This window comes from Hyla sarda, chromosome 1, assembly GCF_029499605.1.
Source record: "Hyla sarda isolate aHylSar1 chromosome 1, aHylSar1.hap1, whole genome shotgun sequence".
In the NCBI taxonomy this organism is placed as follows: domain Eukaryota; kingdom Metazoa; phylum Chordata; class Amphibia; order Anura; family Hylidae; genus Hyla; species Hyla sarda.
Genome location: NC_079189.1, coordinates 476752131 through 476771600, shown reverse-complemented (window position 1 = coordinate 476771600; position 19470 = coordinate 476752131). Strand labels below are relative to the sequence as shown.

Genomic DNA, 19470 nt, shown 5'->3' with positions numbered 1-19470 from the left:
GGAAGTCAACGGGGAAGAGCATCCCGTTGTCTTTCTCAGCCTTAAGCTGACCCCGGCCGAGACCAGGTATAGGATAGTGGAGAGAGAGTGCCTGGCCATTAAGTGGGCACTCGAGTCTCTCCGCTATTATCTGTTGGGCAGGAAGTTCCGTCTTGTTCCGGATCATGCCCCCCTTAAGTGGATGTGCCAAGCTAAGAACAATAATGCTAGGGTCACCAGGTGGTTTCTGTCATTACAGAATTTCAAGTTTAGGGTTGAACACAGAGCAGGTCGTTTGCTAGGCAACGCCGATGCCCTATCACAAGTCCACTGTTGTACAAGTGTTCACCCCCTCAGGCTTGAACACCCTACATATAAGGTGGTTAGCGGGTGCCACAGTGTTAGGCTGACATATGTCTAATGTGTATGGGGCCTGTGAGAAGGTGAAAGGTATGATGGTTGATGGGCGATATGTGTCACCAAGGCTCCTGGCTTTGGTGAAGTAAGAGCCGGTATTATTCAGTGTCTGTGCTGTGATACAGTCTGACACTATGGCCTAGTATGGCTGGCCTAAGGCCAATCCGGGATTTCTCTTACTGGGAATGATCAAGTGTAGGGTGGGGGTCATTCCCCACAATCCAGGCTGGCTTTTGTTGGCCTTAAAGGGCTACTCCCATGGAAAACTTTATTTTTTAAATCAACTGGTGCCAGAAAGTTAAACAGATTTGTAAATCACTTCTATTAAAAAAAATCTCAATCCTTCCAGTACTTTTTAGGGGCTGTATACTAAAGAGAAATCCAAAAAAGAAATGCATTTCCTCTGATGTCATGACCACAGTGTTCTCTGCTGTCCATTTTAGGAACTGTCCAGAGCAGGAAAAAATCCCCATAGAAAACATATGCTGCTCTGGACAGTTCCTAAAATGGACAGCAGAGGTCAGCAGAGAGCAATGTGGTCATGACATCAGAGAAAATGCATTTCATTTTTGGATTTCTCTTTAGTATACATCCCCTAAAAATTACTGGAAAGATTAAGATTTTTTAATAGAAGTGATTTACAAATCTGTTTAACTTTCTGGCACCAGTTGATTTAAAAAAAAAGTTTTCCACGGGAGTACCCCTTTAAAGCTAGGCTGCCTCACCAGCTGAGGGGGATTTGCTAGTTGCAGCTCACAAAGCCAGAGAAAGCTGTGTGTGGAGTTCTTCCCTGTGGTTGCTCCAAGTGTGGAAGCTGCTGAACAGCCTAGCTGGAGGCCTGAAAAAGTCTTGCTTGATGCCGCATGGCAGAAACTCAGGTGTGAACAAACACCTAGGAAATACAGGTGGACTTTTGTTCTGTTTTTCTTTTGTTCTGCGTTTAAAAACTGTTTGCCATGTGCTTAGTGTGAATAAAACACTGAACTTTGATTTGAAATGTCTTGTTGCCTCTATACTGCAACCGCACCCATCTGCAAGAGCGAGCCATCACAGGCCCTAAAAATAAAGTGCTGCAACATTTCTTAAAGCATTTAACATACAAAAATACATATTTTTTGTACAATCTCTAGCCTACATACAGTGGGGCAAAAAAGTATTTAGTCAGCCACCAATTGTGCAAGTTCTCCCACTTAAAAAGATGAGAGAGGCCTGTAATTTTCATCATAGGTATACCTCAACTATGAGAGACATAATGAGAAAAAAAAAACATACAATCACATTGTCTGATTTTTAAATAATTTATTTGCAAATTATGGGGGAAAATAAGTATTTGGTCCCCTACAAAAAAGCAAGATTGCTGGCTCTCACATACCTGTAACTTCTTCTTTAAGAGTCTCCTCTGTCCTCCACTCGTTACCTGTATTAATGGCACCTGTTTGAACTTATCAGTATAAGAGACACCTGTTCACAATCTCAAACAGTCACACTCCAAACTCCACTATGGCCAAGACCAAAGAGCTGTCGAAGGACACCAGAAACAAAATTGTAGACATGCACCAGGTTGGGAAGACTGAATCTGCAATAGGCAAGCAGCTTGGTGTGAAGAAATCAATTGTGGGAGAAATTATTAGAAAATGGAAGACATACAAGACCACTGATAATCTCCCTCAATCTGTGTCTCCACGAAAGATCTCACCCCGTGGTGTCAAAATGATCACAAGAATGGTGAGCAAAAATAACATAACCACAAGGGGGGACCTAGTGAATGACCTGCAGATAGGTGGGACCAAAGTAACAAAGGCTACCATCAGTAACACACTACGCAGGGACTCAAATCATGCAGTTCCAGACGTGTCCCCCTGCTTAAGCCAGTACATATCCGGGCCCATCTGAAGTTTTCTAAAGAGCATTTGGATGATCCAGAAGAGTATAGGGAGAATGTCATATGGTCAGATGAAACCAAAGTAGAACTTTTTGGTAAAAACTCAACTCGTTGTGTTTGGAGAAAGAATGCTGAGTTGCATCCAAAGAACACCATACCTACTGTGAAGCATGGGGGTGGAAAAATCATGCTTCAGGGCTGTTTTTCTGCTAAGGGACCAGGACGACTGATCCGTGTAAAGGATTGATGTATTGTGAGAACAAGGGCATTGAAGATGAAACGTGGCTGGATCTTCCAGCATGACAATGATCCCAAACACACCACCCCGGGAAACGAAGGAGTGGCTTCATAAGAAGCATTTCAAGGTCCTATAGAAAACCTTTGGAGGGAGTTGAAAGTCTGTGTTGCCCAGCGACAGCCCCAAAACATCACTGCTCTAGAGTAGATCTGCATGGAGGAATGGGCCAAAATGCCAGCAACAGTGTGTGAAAACCTAGCGAAGACTTACAGAAAACATTTGACCTCATTTGTCATTGCCAACAAAGGGTATATAACAAAGTATTGAGATAAACCTTTATTATTGACCAAATACTTATTTGCCACCATAATTCACAAATAAATTCTTTAAAAATCACACAATGTGATTTTATGGATTTTTTTTCTCATGATGTCTCTCATAGTTGAGATATACTTATGATGAAAATTACAGACCTCTCATCTTTTTAAGTGGGAGAATTTGCACAATTGGTGGCTGACTAAATACTTTTTTTTGCCCCACTGTACATTTATTGGCTAGGTTATTCCTTTATTAACTCACCATTAAAGCTCATCCTGCACACACATAATGGATAATGTGAGTGTAAAATGGCTACAGTATTATAAAACTGGGCACTGACTTTTACACACATTTGTAAGAAGGTAACTGGTTTATTATTATTTCTGAGCTATAAACATGTATACCATTCATAAGGGCAATTGTTAGGTGCTCTGCCAGCTCTCTAGTAAGTTATAAAGCAGTTTATGGTCATGATATATTACAGATGTGACACATGCAGAGCACGGGTGGGATTATTCAGACTAATGTAATCTGCTAATCACCATAATGAGAGACTGGAATCTCTTCTGCTAATTGCCATAATCTCCTGAATCACATGCTCTGTCTACAGGGTAAGGGCTATGTATACAACGTTTGTGATGAACTTGTGATCCATCCAGGTGATTATGATGAGGTAGAATGACATCAGACATGAACCAAATATAGACCATATAGCAGTAGATACCATCACCAGCACATAAGGGGACATGTATCATTCTTTTTACACAACTTTCATGCTCTATATTGCTTTGCAAATTTTGCACAATTGTGCTTTTTTTGTTTTACGTTTGCAAATTTTTTTGGTGGAACATTTAGCAAAGTTGTCTACTGCTGGGGGTACACTTCATGCAGTGGACTTGTATTTATTGTATTAGCGGAAAATTTGCTTAGAAGTTATTTTTTTGTGCAATTGCGCTTTTTTTTGCAAAACATCTAAGGCAGCTTAGCAGGGCACGTAGAAAAGTGTCCGAAGGTAGAACCCTACAGAGAAAGCCGGGGAATGCAGGAGCCATCCCTCAGCACTGCTAAACTACAACTACTCCCATCATGGGACATTCTGTCCCATGATGGGAGTAGTTGTAGTACAGCAGTGCTGAGGGACAGCTCTTGCACCCCCCCCCAGCTGTGGGACTCTTTTATGACTGTTAGGACTACTACTCCCATCATGAACAGACTTTGTAGTCCAGGGGCTGAGGGACAGATTGCAGGAGGTCATTCTCCTGAGACCCGCTGCGATCCACATTAATTAACAAGACAAGCAGGGGGCATGTGACACTCCACTGAGTGGAGCTCTGATTGGTGAATAGCTCCTGAGTGGTGAATAGCTACTGACCAATCAGAATTCCTCCTATCTCCTGGCGGAGGGGATAATGAATTGTGACAGCTGTATATTCCCCGTCTGGATGCGGTGGGAAGCGCAATGGTGCAGCCTGTGCCGCCTGCTTGACCCCCTGCGATCTGTCCCTCAGCCCCTGGACTACAGCTCCCATCATGGACAGGGTAGTAGTCCTAACAATCCCAAAAGAGTCCTTCAGCTGGGGAATGTGCAAGAGCCGCCCCTCAGCACTACTACAGTACAGACTCTGTCCCATGATGGGAGTAGTAGTTCATGGGCAGAGGGACAAATCCCACGGAGCCTCATTCCTGAGACCCCTGAGACCTTAACTTTAAAAACACAGAAGCCGGTCGGGCCCGATCTGTGTTGCTGTGCCCCCTAGTGATGATGTCATTAGGGGGTGGAGCTACACAGTCAAGGCCTGAAGCCAGGGTGGCAAGTAAGGCTCTGTTCTCATTATGTGTTTTGCATAATGGGAACAGAGCCTTTCTGGCAGTGTGTTCCCAAACAGGAAGACTACAGTTGTTGCTTAACTACAGCCCCCCATGATGGGAGTTGTAGTTTAGCAATAATTGGAGGCTCCATGTTTAGAAACACACTGCATTATGGGCGCTCTCCCCCCGGGGAGAGCGTCAAAAATGTACTTACCCATTTTTTTTTCTTTTCTTCTCATTTCTGATACTTGAATGCAGAGGACTACAACGACTACTACTACGACGATGACCAGCGTTTTTTTTAATTTTCAATCAAAGGATTAACGAGGGCTGTAGGGGAGTGTTTTTTAAATTCAATGTGTCGTGTTTTTTATAATTAATTTTATCTGGCTTGTTGGTATCTGGCTGATACTAAAAATATGGGGAACCCTTTGCCTTTTTTTAAATAAATAAAAAAATAACGTGTGGTTCAGCCAGATACCAACTAAGCAGCAACAGCCTGATGTTAACAGGATGGGCAAGGGCCATTGTTATTGGCCCTCCCCAGCCTAAACCCCAGCCTAAATGACACCAGCTTGTTACCACCTAGGACCAGGAGTGCCATTTTTGACGCTCCGGGCCTGTTGATACCAGCTCTACCCGGCATCCCTGGGGTGGTGGGTACTGGAGTAATAATTGGGAGTTAGCGCTACCTGATTTCGGGGCTAACGTTAAGCCCCAGCTTAGTAATGGATTCCATCTACAAGACAGCTTCCACTACTAAGCCTGGAAATTAAATTATAAAGAACATGACACATTGAAAAATTCAATTAAAAAAACACTCCCCCACAGCCCTCGTTAACCCTTTTATTGAAAAAAAAACTAAACGCTGGACATCGTCGCAGTCCACCGAATCTGATGTAATCCTCCGTCTTCACATATCTGAAATGAGAAGAAAAGAAAAAGACGAAAAATGGGTTAGTACATAATGCAGTGTGTTCCTTAGCAGGGAGCCTTCAATTGTTGACGTCTGCCTACTGTATCCTGTATATATACTGTCATTTATAGATGGCTGTATATACAGGACAGCACACAAAGACTTAACCCAGCACTGCTCAGCAGCAGCGTAGGGTAGCTCTTTCCTTGCTGGGCTTCTGTACAGTATACGTGGGACACTATACAACCCTGTATACTATACAGCCGGCAGAGGTAAGTAGTAATGCTATGCAGCCTGTATATGTATATGCTATACATCACTCCTCACCTCCTTACACTGGGCCGGACCCATGGAGTGGTACCCTGAAGGCAGTGAAAAAATTGCCACAGGGTTCAAAAACTGAAAAATGCAAGAAAAACTACCAAAATGCAGAAAAAGCTGTGACACTTTTTATGGCATTTTTTGCTGGTGGACAAAAAAAAACCTCAATGGAATCCTGGCCTCAAAGCAATAGAACAAAATACCTGTGTCCAGGACACACCACTTTTCTGAGGTGCAGCTCAGGTGTACAAAAAGAACTGTGTAGAGATTTAGAACTTTGCACAAAATTTCTCATGTGGCTTGCACAAGTATGGCAAATTTGGTGCAATTGCACCAAATTTAGACCAACCAAAACAATCTACCTACACCAATATTGCTACATGTCCCCCATAGTGACTGAATAGCACATTTATATAATCTCCCCATTTATAGTCCCCTAAATTTTAAAATGCTCCCCTTTGTGCCCTGCACAGTAAAAGTGGTAAATATGTCTGTAGGTAGGTAGTTCCCCCATTAGGCAGGCATGTCTTTCCCATTAGGCAGATAGTCCCCCAATAAGCAGGTAGTGCACCCATATTCCTGTATTGTATTATTCTAATTGTTACACATCCACACCATCTATCTGGTGTAGGATTCTATTGTGGCACATGTAGTCCGCTGCAGGCATCCTCCATTGTATGCATTTTTATGCTGGAGATCGCCCCTAGCAACGGACTAAAGAGCAGGATCTACTCCCCCAGTATAAATGCACAACCGCATAGGGGGTTGAGCACCTCCAGCCATTTGAGACCACGTTTTTTGTTGTTTGTTTAAATTTTATACTTGGAGGTGTGTAAACTCCATAGTTAATGCGTCTTGAATATCTTATAGGCAGCATTAGGGTAGCACCTGTGAGGCCATGTTAGCCAACTCAGGCCATATTAGCCAACTCAGGTGGGGCTTGCAGCTTGCCTCCCTCCTCCCATTGTGTGTGTGCTCAGTCACGCTGGAGGCTACCTGGGAGGAGGCTGTGAGTCGACCGAATGCTGCCGTAATTGCCCACTGGCCCCTGTTTTGCTTATCACGCACAGGTAGGATTAGTGTTAGGTCCCGCACCATTTTGATAAACCTTGGCGTTGGTGTGCGGGCTCTGGTATGTCCTTCATATAAGGATATGCTGGCAAATGTCTCAATTTTAACATCAGTGTTGAGGGATAGAAAATGTCATTGTATACATCTACCACAGTAGTGCACCCATATTCCTGTATAGTACTCCCCAATAGACAGTCTCTCTTCCACCTGTTAAAATAATAAAATACAGAATAATCATACTTACCTCAAATTACAAGGGCCCAGGGTGGCTGCCGGACCACTTCCTTCTTCCTCCACTGTGGTGCAGGCGGTAATGGTGAGTGACATCACTGATTACACCAGAGCAGAGTTCAGGCTCCACACTTGGTGTAGTCCGTGATGTGAAGTGAAGAGGTATAACGTCTGGCACCACCAATAACATGAAGGTGCTGTGTGAATGGACGCGAACACTGCTCAGGATCTGTGGATGCAGATAGGTAGTGCTGCGAGTAGCCAGAAGTAGCCAGAAGAAGTGCCAGATCCGCATGAAACTGTGCAGTCCTACCCGCACCCCCTGCCTCTTGTCCAGCCCTCCCTGCCCTGATGTGTACTTCGCATTCCTTGGAATAAAGAGAAGCCTTATTTTGCAGTATTGGTGAGTTGCCAAGTCTTTTTCTCTTATATATTGCTTGCTTGGTGTAGTCCGCAGACTGAAGCTGTCTGTGGCCTACACCAGCAGCTTTGAACTGTATGCACATGTTTTGCCAAAACCACCCACATTATAATCTGCTGGGTCAGGTGGATTGGGTTGTGAGGTTATTTGATAAGGCCCCATAGAAGTGGTGTACCCTACCTCTATGATATGTGCACCACTACTTTCAGTTATTCATATGTATATGACTGAAAGTAACTATTCCAGATTACATGGTAATCTGGTTCAGAAAACGCAATTGAACCCTTACTGTAACCTTCATCAACTATCTGGAACACAAAAGAGCTTCAAATAGTACCTATCCCTCAGAAGGACCCGAGTATTTATCAGCTGATCACTGTCCCTATTTAGATGGTCAATCATCTTATGTAATAGGGCCCTAATCCTTCCTCCCTGCTCTGTGGTGACTGTTTCATTAGGTTGTTTTAGCCTTTTATGTGCTGTTCCCATTATCTGATCTAATTGCAGGTGGAGTCTCAAGAAGCATGAAGACTATTCACTTTCCGTCCACACTGACTGCAGGTTTGGCCGCTTCCACCAGCAAGGTCTTTGTGTCAGATGACTTAGGGCAATGTAGTCTGGAGCCATTGATCTCACCACCCAGGCAGATAGGTCTGTAATTTTTAATTTATGACATGTCTGGAAAGAGCTAAAATTTACTGAAATAGGAGTCCACCATTTCAGAAAGCATTATTCTCTGCCATAAAATCCTGTTATGTAGGTTGTAGAAACATTTTACTATAAATATTTTTTTAAATATTTTTATTCAATATGACATGCAGATTAGAGGCGTCGCTATTAGAATCACTGCCGAACAGGGCCACAATGACAGAGCCTGGTAATTGGTATGAGAAAACCTTAAATCCTTTTTTGAGGACCCATTGGAAGGCAAGTCTGGTGCCAGCAGCTGCGGTAATTTCAGCTCCAATAGTGTATAATTGCTAAAATGTATTAGTTGCTGCAGTGAAAAAGCTTGCACTTGTATCTTAAAATCGAGCTGGCAGTTTGCTGCGAGGCCAGCTACCACCTGTCCTAGCCCCTCACTATCAGCACAACCCCATGCTCATGACTGAGTGTCCACTTCAAAAGGGAGAGACTGCAGCCCCAGCAACTTGAACAGCAGCACATTCAGCTTCTGCGCTGTTGGATGAGTGGACGCATACTGCTAGAAGTTAGAAGTTGCTGCAGTGAAAAAGCTCGTACTTGTATGTTAAAATCGAGCTGGCAGTCCACCGTGAGGCCAGCAACTGCCAGTACCAGGCCCTGCCTTTAAAGTTGCAGCTGCATGATGAGACTATACGGCGGCACTATGATAGAGCCTGGATATGGCAGCAATATGAGCAGACCATATGGCAGCACAATGACACAGTCTGGAGGTGGTGGCACCCTATGTAGGCCAAAGAACGGCACAATTTTAGAGTATTGTGTCAGTTTGTACTCTTTCTCAGTGGTGCAGGCCCGACCCAGGAGGGCTACTGGGTAGATCCTGGCAGTAGGAAATGCTTGTACAAAATATCAAGCCATGCACGTGTAAGTAAACATGGCTGGTACTGTGAAACTGCATATCAAACTTTGAATGTCTCATTTAATCAGTTATGGTTTAATTTTCTTGCTCTAACCTAATTCTTTGGATTCTTGAGGTAGTACTACATCCAGTGCTTGGCTGAGCTGATAAAATCACAAAACATTGTGGTGTCTGGGGTGTTGCAATGGTGAATGAAGTGTCTGATGGTATTAACCCTTAGTTGTCGTGACACCAGTGTGCGGTTTACTTAGTGTTAATGTTCCTGCTGCCAATCGGCCCACAAACGGCAGGGATAATAAACGGAATGTCCACAGCAGATTTTATGAAGTAACCGGAAAACTTTACTTTAACTGATATGCAACAGTCTTTACAATTATGCAGTCTTTCAGAGAAAACCGGGATGCAAGTTCCTCACAGGTTTTGCTGGGACTTGAAATGATGAGCTTTTTATGCAGGTCACTGTGCTACTAATTATAAGGCTAGGTTCAGACTACGGAATCTTCGGGCAGAAAATTTACGCCAGGAGATTCCGAGTGCAGCCAGCGCTGACTGAATCAGTCTCCAATAGACTGCAATGTGTTCCGCACGGATTTCCACCTGAAGAAAGAGCAACGCCATTCATCAGGTGGAAATTTTAAAGCAGATTTTCCGTTCACAAATTACGCTTCACAAATTCCGAAGTGTGAATTTGTGAACGGAAACCCATTCACTACACTATACATTTTAGCAAGTGGAATTGCCGCCTGCAATTTCAAAGCGGAAATTCCGTAGTCTGAACCTAGCCTAAGAGTTTTAGCTGGTAGTAGTCACACAGGATTTAATATGTTGAGCTTGATTACTCACGGTTTTAGTGACTGCTGGTTCTTTCAGGCTTTGGCCTAGATGAATTGAGTGAAGTGATGCTGATTGTGCTTGCTTTAGTGTCCAGGTCTCAAGAGAGAATTTAGTGACTACAGCCCTTTATATAATAGGGGGCTGGACTAAGCTCATTGGTCAGCAAACCTGTAAGTCCTGAACCCAGTGAACTCTGGGTAAATCACATGACCCATTAAGGTCCTTAAACAATTATACATCACATGACCTGGGAAGGGTCCTACACATTTATATTTCCTATACATTAAACATTATATCAACATAATTTATATGAGGTGACCAGGGGAAAGCCCTGCAGGAGAGACCTATGGAAATGGAGGGACTCTGGCTGAGGGGACTTTAGACAGGGACAGGACCAGGTCCTGTACCGGGATACCACAAACCCCCTTACTTGAGAAAAGTCATGCTCAATGTAGGTCCCCTGAGGTAGAGGGGCGGAATGGCCATAGGGCCAGATGCAGTCCTGAGCATTAATACGAATGTCCATATTCAAGCTGTTATGAAATACTAATATAGAGTCTCTGTGCATTTTAAAAATGTCCATACAAGCTCTAACAATAAAATACAAACAGAATGGTAGGGATTAGTTCATGAACAGGATTATTGATAGTTAATCCAATAGACACTTTAGTCCTGCCTTCTTAAACAGGATGAACAGGATATGAGAAGTTTATCAGTATACCTGTTGGTATCTCTATCTTGTTATTATTATAAAAAAATGTTATATTTAGTTATGCATTTACTGACTATGCATGAAATTAAGTGATATCTGACATTGGACTGATATTTGATTTTTTTTTCTTGACTGACAAACTGATACTCAACTAGAAATATGCATAATAACGGTAATGCTACTACATACTGTAATAAATCTCACTTAAATTTTTTTTCTTTCTCTGACATACATTAAATATTATACCGCATATTATTTTCTTTTTCATGTTCTACACTGGTTGCGGATTGGGTTGCCTGAGGCTTTCTGCCCAATGCCTTAGCTATTGGGTCTATTGGTACTACACACTTACCCCTAGAACTCTGAACTAGATAACATTTGCATACTGTTACCTTTTTGGATACGTGTATTTTTGGTTAGCTACAGCAATACCTTCTGGCCAGGAAGAGCATCCTGAACACATAAAGACAAAAGAACATGTTAGTGCATGACATTAGTGCATAATAGTGGTATGAACTGAGATATAGCAGGTTACAGTCCCTAAGACTTAATTTTGTGCTTTTGTGAGATATTTTATTCTGAGTTATGTGTATTGGATCTTATGAAAGTACACTAGTGAATTTTATGTACTGTACTATGTGTACATTGTATTGGATGACTGGAGTCAGTCTTGATGCCTGATTGATATGTTTTAGTAGTAACACCTGGAAAAGATTTGTACTTTGTGTACAGGGATTGGATATTTCTGTACAATAACCACTTACATTTGTTTGACATTTTATGTCAACTGACATTTTATTTATTAGAACACAAGCTACATAATAGCAGCACAACACTTGATGCATCCAGGTAACATTTACCTGCTGTATGGGTGCAACATTTTATACACAAACATATATTACCATGAGGTTATTTACAATAAACAGCCATGTAAGGATCAACAGTCCACCTACGTTATGAGTCCTTAATAAAACACGGCTGTTGCCGGAGCCGAGTGCAAACTTACTAGGATCTCCTCAGGCAAGGAGTCTCTCGGCCTGGGGCCGGGCACAAGATTAAGAAGCGGTTACATTACTGAACAGGTGAATTTCTCGGCATAGTCCTGCCAGGCACTTCTTCTTGAACAGGTTACCAAACTGAAGAATCTGTAGGAAGAACAGAGGTACTGGTGTACCATATAGTTAATGGCAAGCATGGAAGAGAAGAAAACAAATAAATGACTTAGACAGGGAATCTTCTTGATTCCCAACCTCGCCTATCAGCGCGCTTCCTGCTTTGCGACATGTAGCGAGGAGCCCGAGGTAGTGATTCTCTCATAGGGTTTATAGCAGTGTCCCATGAGACATTGGGGAGTCGAGACTGTGATACAGATGGATTCACACACACCACAAAATTGATAGCAGCGGTAGGCCTGGGCACATATGTTGGTGCCCATTGCTTATGCCTCACCTCCTCAGAGGGAGTAGGCCTGGGCACATCTTCTGTTAGAGATGCTGTAGAAGAATAGGACCTCGGCATAAATTTAGGATCCATGATGGATACTCTGTACTCCTCCTCTTCACAGGCTGTGTTAGGCTGCCTCATCGGCCTGATTCCGTGGGATCTGCATCCCAGTCGTCCGAAGGGAAGTATGTGAAGGGAATTTGCGTTGGATCTTTAGGTCTTGTTACTGCTGCAGCCCATTCACCCTGCAGACTCTTGACTGAGGTGTATTCGACTATCCCCCCTTGCTCCAGGGAGTGATAACTTTTGGGCAGGTAGTCCTACTGAACGGCCCTTCTGTTGGCCAATATGGTCCCTCCGTATCTGTAGTCTAGGAGGGTCCCGAAGCCTCTGGCCTTGTCAAGCTTGACCACCATGGCGCGTCGGCGCTCCAAGGGTGCCTCACCCTCTCGTGGGTAGTCCAGCATGCGGATATACAGAGCTTTTAATTTTTTTGTGTCCCTCTGCTGCTCTGTCTGGACATCGTACGGGAGGCATTTCGGGCCATACCTCTCCCTATGCTGGACCTTTGATTTCTCGATAACATCGGAGATTTCAGCCTCCCTGCAGGCCCTTTCTGTCTCAGCTGTGGGGACCAGTGGGTGAGTCTTCCCCGGCAGGAGAAGAAAAGGCGGCTTCAGCCGGAGTGGTGATGCCCCTTTCGGGGTAGCCGGCCACTCGTTATCCTCCGGTAGCGGTGGTAGATTGCAGGCCTCCTCGGCCCCAAGGGACAATTGCTGCAAGCAGTCGGCAAGGCCTTGGAAAAGCTGCGCTGCGGCCGCGGCAACTTTCCTCTGCTCTGGCGCCATCTTACTGCTCTCCTCCCGTGTTGCGGTGGGCTCTGCCATCTCTGTACACCTCGCTGCCATCTCGAGACTGTAGAGGTCTGGCCGCGTGGCTTCTTTTATATGGGGCTCCCACAAGATGGCCGCCAGCCGAAAGGACGTCATCGGTGCAGCTCTGACTTCCTGTCCCCCGGCAAACACAAAAGATAACAGTTCAACTTTGGCATAGGAAAAGCTACACGATGTCCACACCCAGGGGCGGTATGCAGACCAGCAAGGGACATTTTGGCACGCTTTTCGGGTTCTGCCTTAACTCTTTCAGATATAATCTGCAGTGGAGCACGTAGCATGGCTTCGTTCCTAATCTGGCCACAATACAGTTTTCTTCACCTCCCCCCTTACTTTTTCTTGCGCCCCAGCTAAGCACAATTTCAACATTAACGTCTCGTACACTTTTGGGCACTATTTCAGTCGCAACTTGCGATAATCCCAGACAGTTCATAAAACACATTCCTGCATAGGGGGAGAACTATGGCTCGTGCAATAACGGTATACACCCGTTTTTTCGCTGCGGTTGGTCAGGGTAGCAAGTTATTAAAGACTCACCTGTATCCTGTTCGTGAGACACCAAAAGAGCTGTGGTGTCTGGGGTGTTGCAATGGTGAATAAAGGGTCTGATGGTATTAACCCTTAGTTGTCATGACGCCAAGGTGCGGTTTGCTTAGTGTTAATGTTCCTGCCGCCAACCGGACCACAAACGGCAGGGATAATAAACGGAATGTCCACAGCAGATTTTATGAAGTAACCAGAAAACTTTACTTTAACTGATATGCAACAGCCTATACAATTATGCAGTCTTTCAGAGAGAACGGGATGCAGATTCCTCACAGGTTTTGCTGGGAGTTGAAATGATGAGCTTTTTATGCAGGCCACAGTGCTACTAATTATAAGAGCTTTATCTGGTAGTAGTCACACAGGTTTTAATATGTTGAGCTTGATAACTCACGGTTTTAGAGGCTGCTGGTTCTTTCAGGCTTTGGCCTAGATGAATTGAGTGAAATGATGCTGATTATGCTTGCTTTAGTGTCCAGGTCTCAAGAGAGAATTTAGTGACTACAGCCCTTTATATAATAGGGGGCTGTACTAAGCTCATTGGTCAGCAAACCTGTAAGTCCTGAACCCAGTGAACTCTGGGTACATCACATGACCCAGTAAGGTCCTTAAACAATTATACATCAAAACTGTACATCACATGACCCGGGAAGGGTCCTACACATTTATATTTCCTATACATTAAACAATATATCAACATAATTTATATGAGGCGACCAGGGGTAAGCCCTGCAGGAGGGACTCTGGCTGAGGGGACTTTAGACAGGGACAGGACCAGGTCACCACTAGTGTTGAGCGGCATAGGCCATATTCGAATTCGCGAATATTCGTGAATATATGGACGAATATTCGTCATATATTCGCGAATATTCGCATATTCGTTATATTCTCGTTTTATTTTCGCATATGCGAACATTCGCGTATGCGAAAAGTACCATGTGTGCAAATTCGCATATGCGAAAATTAGCATATGTTAATTTTCGCATATGCGAATTTTCGCACGCCAGTCTCACACAGTAGTATTACAGTCTTCTTTACACCACACAAGCTGGAAGCAGAGAGGGATGATCACTGTGATGTGTACTGTGAAGAAAAAAAAAAAGAAAAAAAAAAAAAAAAAACGAATATTCGTAATTACGAATATATAGCGCTATATTCGCAAAATTCGCGAATTCGCGAATATGCAATATTCGCGAATAATATTCGAATTGCGAATATTCGCGAGCAACACTAGTCACCACAACATTCTTTAGCAAGGCCCATTCACCATTGGAATTGTTATGGAGGGGGGATTAGGGCAAGTGAGTATAACTTATTTTTAAATTTTATGCCAGCCTGAGGCCATGCAGAAAAATGTTGTGGTGCTTGACTACCTCTCTGTAATCACTGATATGTGAGGTGAACAACATTAATGACAATGGCTCCTGTCAAGGGGCTGTATATATTATTCAGCAAGTGAACAGCTAGTTCTTAAAGGGGTACTCTGCCCCTAGACATCTTATCCCCTAGTTAAAGGATAGGGGATAGGATGTCGGATCGCGGGGGTCCCCCGCAATCTCGCTGCTCCCGGCATTCGTTTAGAGTGTCTGGTGCAGCACCGGAAGCCCAGCGACGGGACCCTCACGATCAGACATCTTATCCCCTATCCTTTGGGTAGGAGATAAGATGTCTAGGAGCGGAGTACCTTAAGGTTTATGTGTCAGACCACTGGAAATTCAGCAGTGGAGTTGAGGGGAATTTATCAGGTGAGTTATAGCTATGCACATCACTGAACAGTAATAGCAATCCAAAGACTGCTAAGGCCAAAATGGTCTGTGTCCTTAAAGGGGTACCCTGCCCCTAAACATCTTATCCTCTATCCAAAGGATAGGGGATAAGATGTCAGATCGCGGGGGTCCCGCCACTGGGGACCCCCGGGATCTCGGCTGCAGCACCCTGCTTTCATTACTGCCCAGAGCAAACTCGCTATGTGCGTAATGACGGGCAATACAGCAGCCAGAGCATCGTGATGTCACGGCTCTGCCCCTCGTGATATCAAGACCCACCCCCTAAATGTAAGTCTATGGGAGGGGGCGTGACTTGTATTGTGGGTGCGGGCCATGATGTCACGAGGGGCAGAGCCGTGACATCACGACGCTCCGGCCTCAGTATTGCCCGTCATTACACACAGAGCGAGTTTGCTCTGTGCAGTAATGAAAGCAGGGTGCTGCAGCAGAGATCCCAGGGGTCCCCAGCGGCAGGACCCCCGCGATCTGACATCTTATCCCCTATCCTTTGGATAGGGGATAAGATGTCTAAGGGCGGAGTACCCTTTTAAGGCTAGGTTTCCACTTGTTTTTTTGGGGCAAAAACGCTAATAAAAACGCCCGTGGCATTTTTTGTGTGGGAAAAAACGCTGCAGCCAGATGTTAGCTGCAAGTCAATAGTTATCCACTTGCCGTTTTTCAGTTTGGCATTTTTTTTTAATCATTTTGCCGTTTTTGGGCTCCTTGGCAGTTTTTAAAAAACGACCTCTTGTTGAGACTTTGGCGTTTTTTCGGGAAATGTGGGTTTTAACTTTGGCGTTTTTGCAGGCTTTTTTAAATTCTTTTTTGGACTTTTTGGGCAATCCAAAAAAGTGATGGAGATACCTTTTTTATTAAAATTTCGTAGGATACCATTAACAAAAACAATAATACAGATACAGTAGTGATGGCAAAAATTGTATTTAACAAAATTTATCTTTTAGAAAAAAATATTTTATTAATTTTTAAATAGGGATCAATTTATATGGGTGGGCGGGCGGGGACCTAAAAAGGTAGCCGACAATAATAAAAAATGTAGTGTGTGTATTTTTTAAACTTTTTCTTAATTTTTTAAATTTTTTTTTAGGTAGTATTAGGCCAGCCGCTCTTCTATGGTCTCCTGCACTGCCGTATATACACACACCTATTCATATTTCAGATGGTTCCAGTCAATCACAACTCTCTGTGGGAAATATGAATAGGTGTATATATACGTCAGTGAAGGAGACCATAGAAGAGCGGCTGCCCGCATCTATACATTATACAGGAGAATCACAGCGGGTGTCAGGAGTGACATCCACTGTGATCTTTCCTTAACTGCAGGTACTACTACTCCCAACATGGAGCACACTCTGCTCACTGCTGGGAGCTGTAGTACCTGCATTAATAGACAGATCGCAGCAGGTGTCAGAAATTACACTCACTGCGATCTGTCTATTAATACAGGTACTACAGCTCCCAGCATGGAGCAGAGTGTGCTCCATGTTGGGAGTAGTAGTACCTGCAGGTAAGAACAGATCACAAGGGGTATCACTCCTGACATCCGCTGTGATCGTCCTATCTATAGCAGAGATGCAGAGCGGCTCTATACAGCGCTCGCATCTCTGCACTATACTCTGTCCAGCCACTCACTCATTCATATTTCCCTCTGAGAGCTGTGATTGGCTGCAACCATCCGGCCAATCCCCACTCTGGGCGGAAATATGAATGAGTGATGTTCTATTCACATCACTGGCCGGAGTACAGAGCAGAGATAAGAGCGCTGTATAGAGCTGCTCCACATCTCTGCTATATTATGGACGATTGCATCGGGTGTCACGACTGGCACCCAGGGCGATATGTCTATTAGCACAGGTACTACTACTCCTATCATGGAACAGTCTGTTCGATGCTGGGAGTAGTAGCACTACTTAAAAAATTGAGAAAAAAAAATTGAGAAAAAAAAAGGAAAACACACATACTTTATAAAAATTTTTTTAAAATTTTGTTATAAAATATATACATTTCATTAAATAAAAATTTTTCCATCACTACTGCATCCTTTTTTTTTTTTTTTTTTTTGGTACCCAACAAATTTTGGGTACCAAAAATAACTGCCAAGGTGCAATTTCCACACAAATGAAAAAACACCAGAAATAAAGCAAGAAAAAAACGGCAGATGCAAGAAATTGCACTGGTGTTTTTTTCATGCGTTTTTTTCAACCCAAAAAATGCAGGTAATAAAAACAAGTAGAAACTTAGCCTAAAAGCCATCTAAAAGGTGTATAAATAAGATATCCTTCCATGTAAATCTATTTTAAACACCTCTGCATTACCCAGCAATCTTATTACCTTGTTAATAATCCCAAGGCTTTCCTTATCTAACAGAATGAAAAGCTGAACACCTGTTACATCTCCTGAGAGAAAACAAGACTGGCTTCCATCAGATTGCTAATGTTACCTAATTGCTTACAGTGTATTACACCTCCCATTACACCTCACTGGCTTTACTTGACAATTGAATACACAGTTTTGTTCCTGGTTTTAAAAATTATTCTCAACAACGTCACTCTAGGACATAAGATATTTGTTATTGTTGAATATGTAGAGATAAACCCTATGGGTGCAAAACCACTTTGCCCCAAGCCCCACCCTACCCACTAGCACTGCCATGTGCATGCATAACATTCTGAACATAGATTCCATGATTGCTGTGTCTTCTACAACCCAATTGCATGTTAAATGACGTCTTCTTTATCATTCCATTAAAGAATACCTGTCAATGAAATAAACTTTTGACATGTCAGCATTTTTGTAGGTCGGGGTCTGTGTTTTCAAAGGACAGAAGCAAGCAGGAAAAGAATTGGGCTGCTCTGCGCTTTTCTTTACACACTTCTCCTGCTCCTGGTTCATTCTCGTGATTGGTTGGGGTCTGACCACTCTATGACATATCACAATTTTTCATCTGCTTCATACTTGGAGGGGAGGAGGAGTTTAAAGGGAATGTGTTGGATGGTTTTATATAGTGAAACATGTCACAGCACCATGTTTTTTTTAAAAATGAGGCTATGTTCACACGGCAGAATTTCTGTGCAGAATTCCATATAAGGATTCTGCACAGAAATTCAGCAGCAGCAGAATTCAGCAGATGGCAGAATTTCCACACTAGATGTTTCTGGAGCGGAAATCCTGATTCCGGGTATGCAAAAACATTGAACATGTTCAATACTTCTGTGAAGTCTGCACGGAAATGCATTGCGTCTATTGAGAAAGGGCATTTCTGAGTGGTTTTAGCATTGGCATCGTATGCCGGTGCCCGCAGTTTGCAGAATGTCTGCATGGAGCCTAATTTTTATATAGTTTTTGATAAAAATAATCAGCAAGTGCATGGTGGGCTGGCTGATCACATAGAGTCCCTGGAGAGTGGGACAGATGTCAAGTGCACAATATTTTTCCATTCTATTGCTGCTTGTCTCCTCTCCCTACATTTGTGCTGTATGCTGTAGCAGCTGGAAATGCCAGGCACTTGAGGAGGTTGTGTCACCTTGTGGGCACTTGCAGGTCTTGTGTACAAAAGAATAACAAATGATCAGCAATACAAATAGAAGTACTCATAGCTAATGGTAGAGCTGCAGTTAGTTATGCTATGTGAAACCATGAACAGACTCCCTTTAAAGGGGTTCTCCGGTGCTTAGACATCTTATCCCCTATCCAAAGGATAGGGGATAAGATGACTGATCGCGGGAGTACCGCCGCTGGGGACCCCCGTGATCTTGCACGCGGCACCCCGTTTGTAATCAGTCCTTTGGATAGGGGATAAGATGTCTAAACACCGGAGAACCCCTTTAAGCTTTGCTTTGAAGAACTATAATGGAGTGATGGTCGGGTTGAAAGGGTTGTCTGGCCACAGATTTTGGCGCAGACGGCGTGCACCAAATTTCAGCTGCAAAACACAAGAAAAAAATGTTGGGAAACTAATAGTAAATTACCCCCAATTACTTCTTGAGAGAGAAAAACAGGCAGAGTTTTCCAGCTGGTGGGACCTCCAGCAGTCAATAATGTGATATACAAGGGACATGAGCAACCACAAGGGAAATGAAGAATTAAATTAATGG

General features: G+C 43.5%; 1 long non-coding RNA gene across 2 annotated transcripts in view; it reads left to right on the top strand.

Annotated features, from left to right (window-relative positions):
* The window catches only part of LOC130310004 (uncharacterized), a 50511-nt gene extending 32355 nt beyond the window's left edge, over positions 1 to 18156 (top strand). For both annotated transcript variants that reach the window (XR_008858580.1, XR_008858574.1), the window contains exons 2-3: positions 8111 to 8254; positions 17744 to 18156. This is a non-coding gene — a long non-coding RNA (uncharacterized LOC130310004). The remainder of the gene's footprint in view (positions 1 to 8110; positions 8255 to 17743) is intronic.
* The last annotated feature ends 1314 nt before the right edge of the window (positions 18157 to 19470 follow it).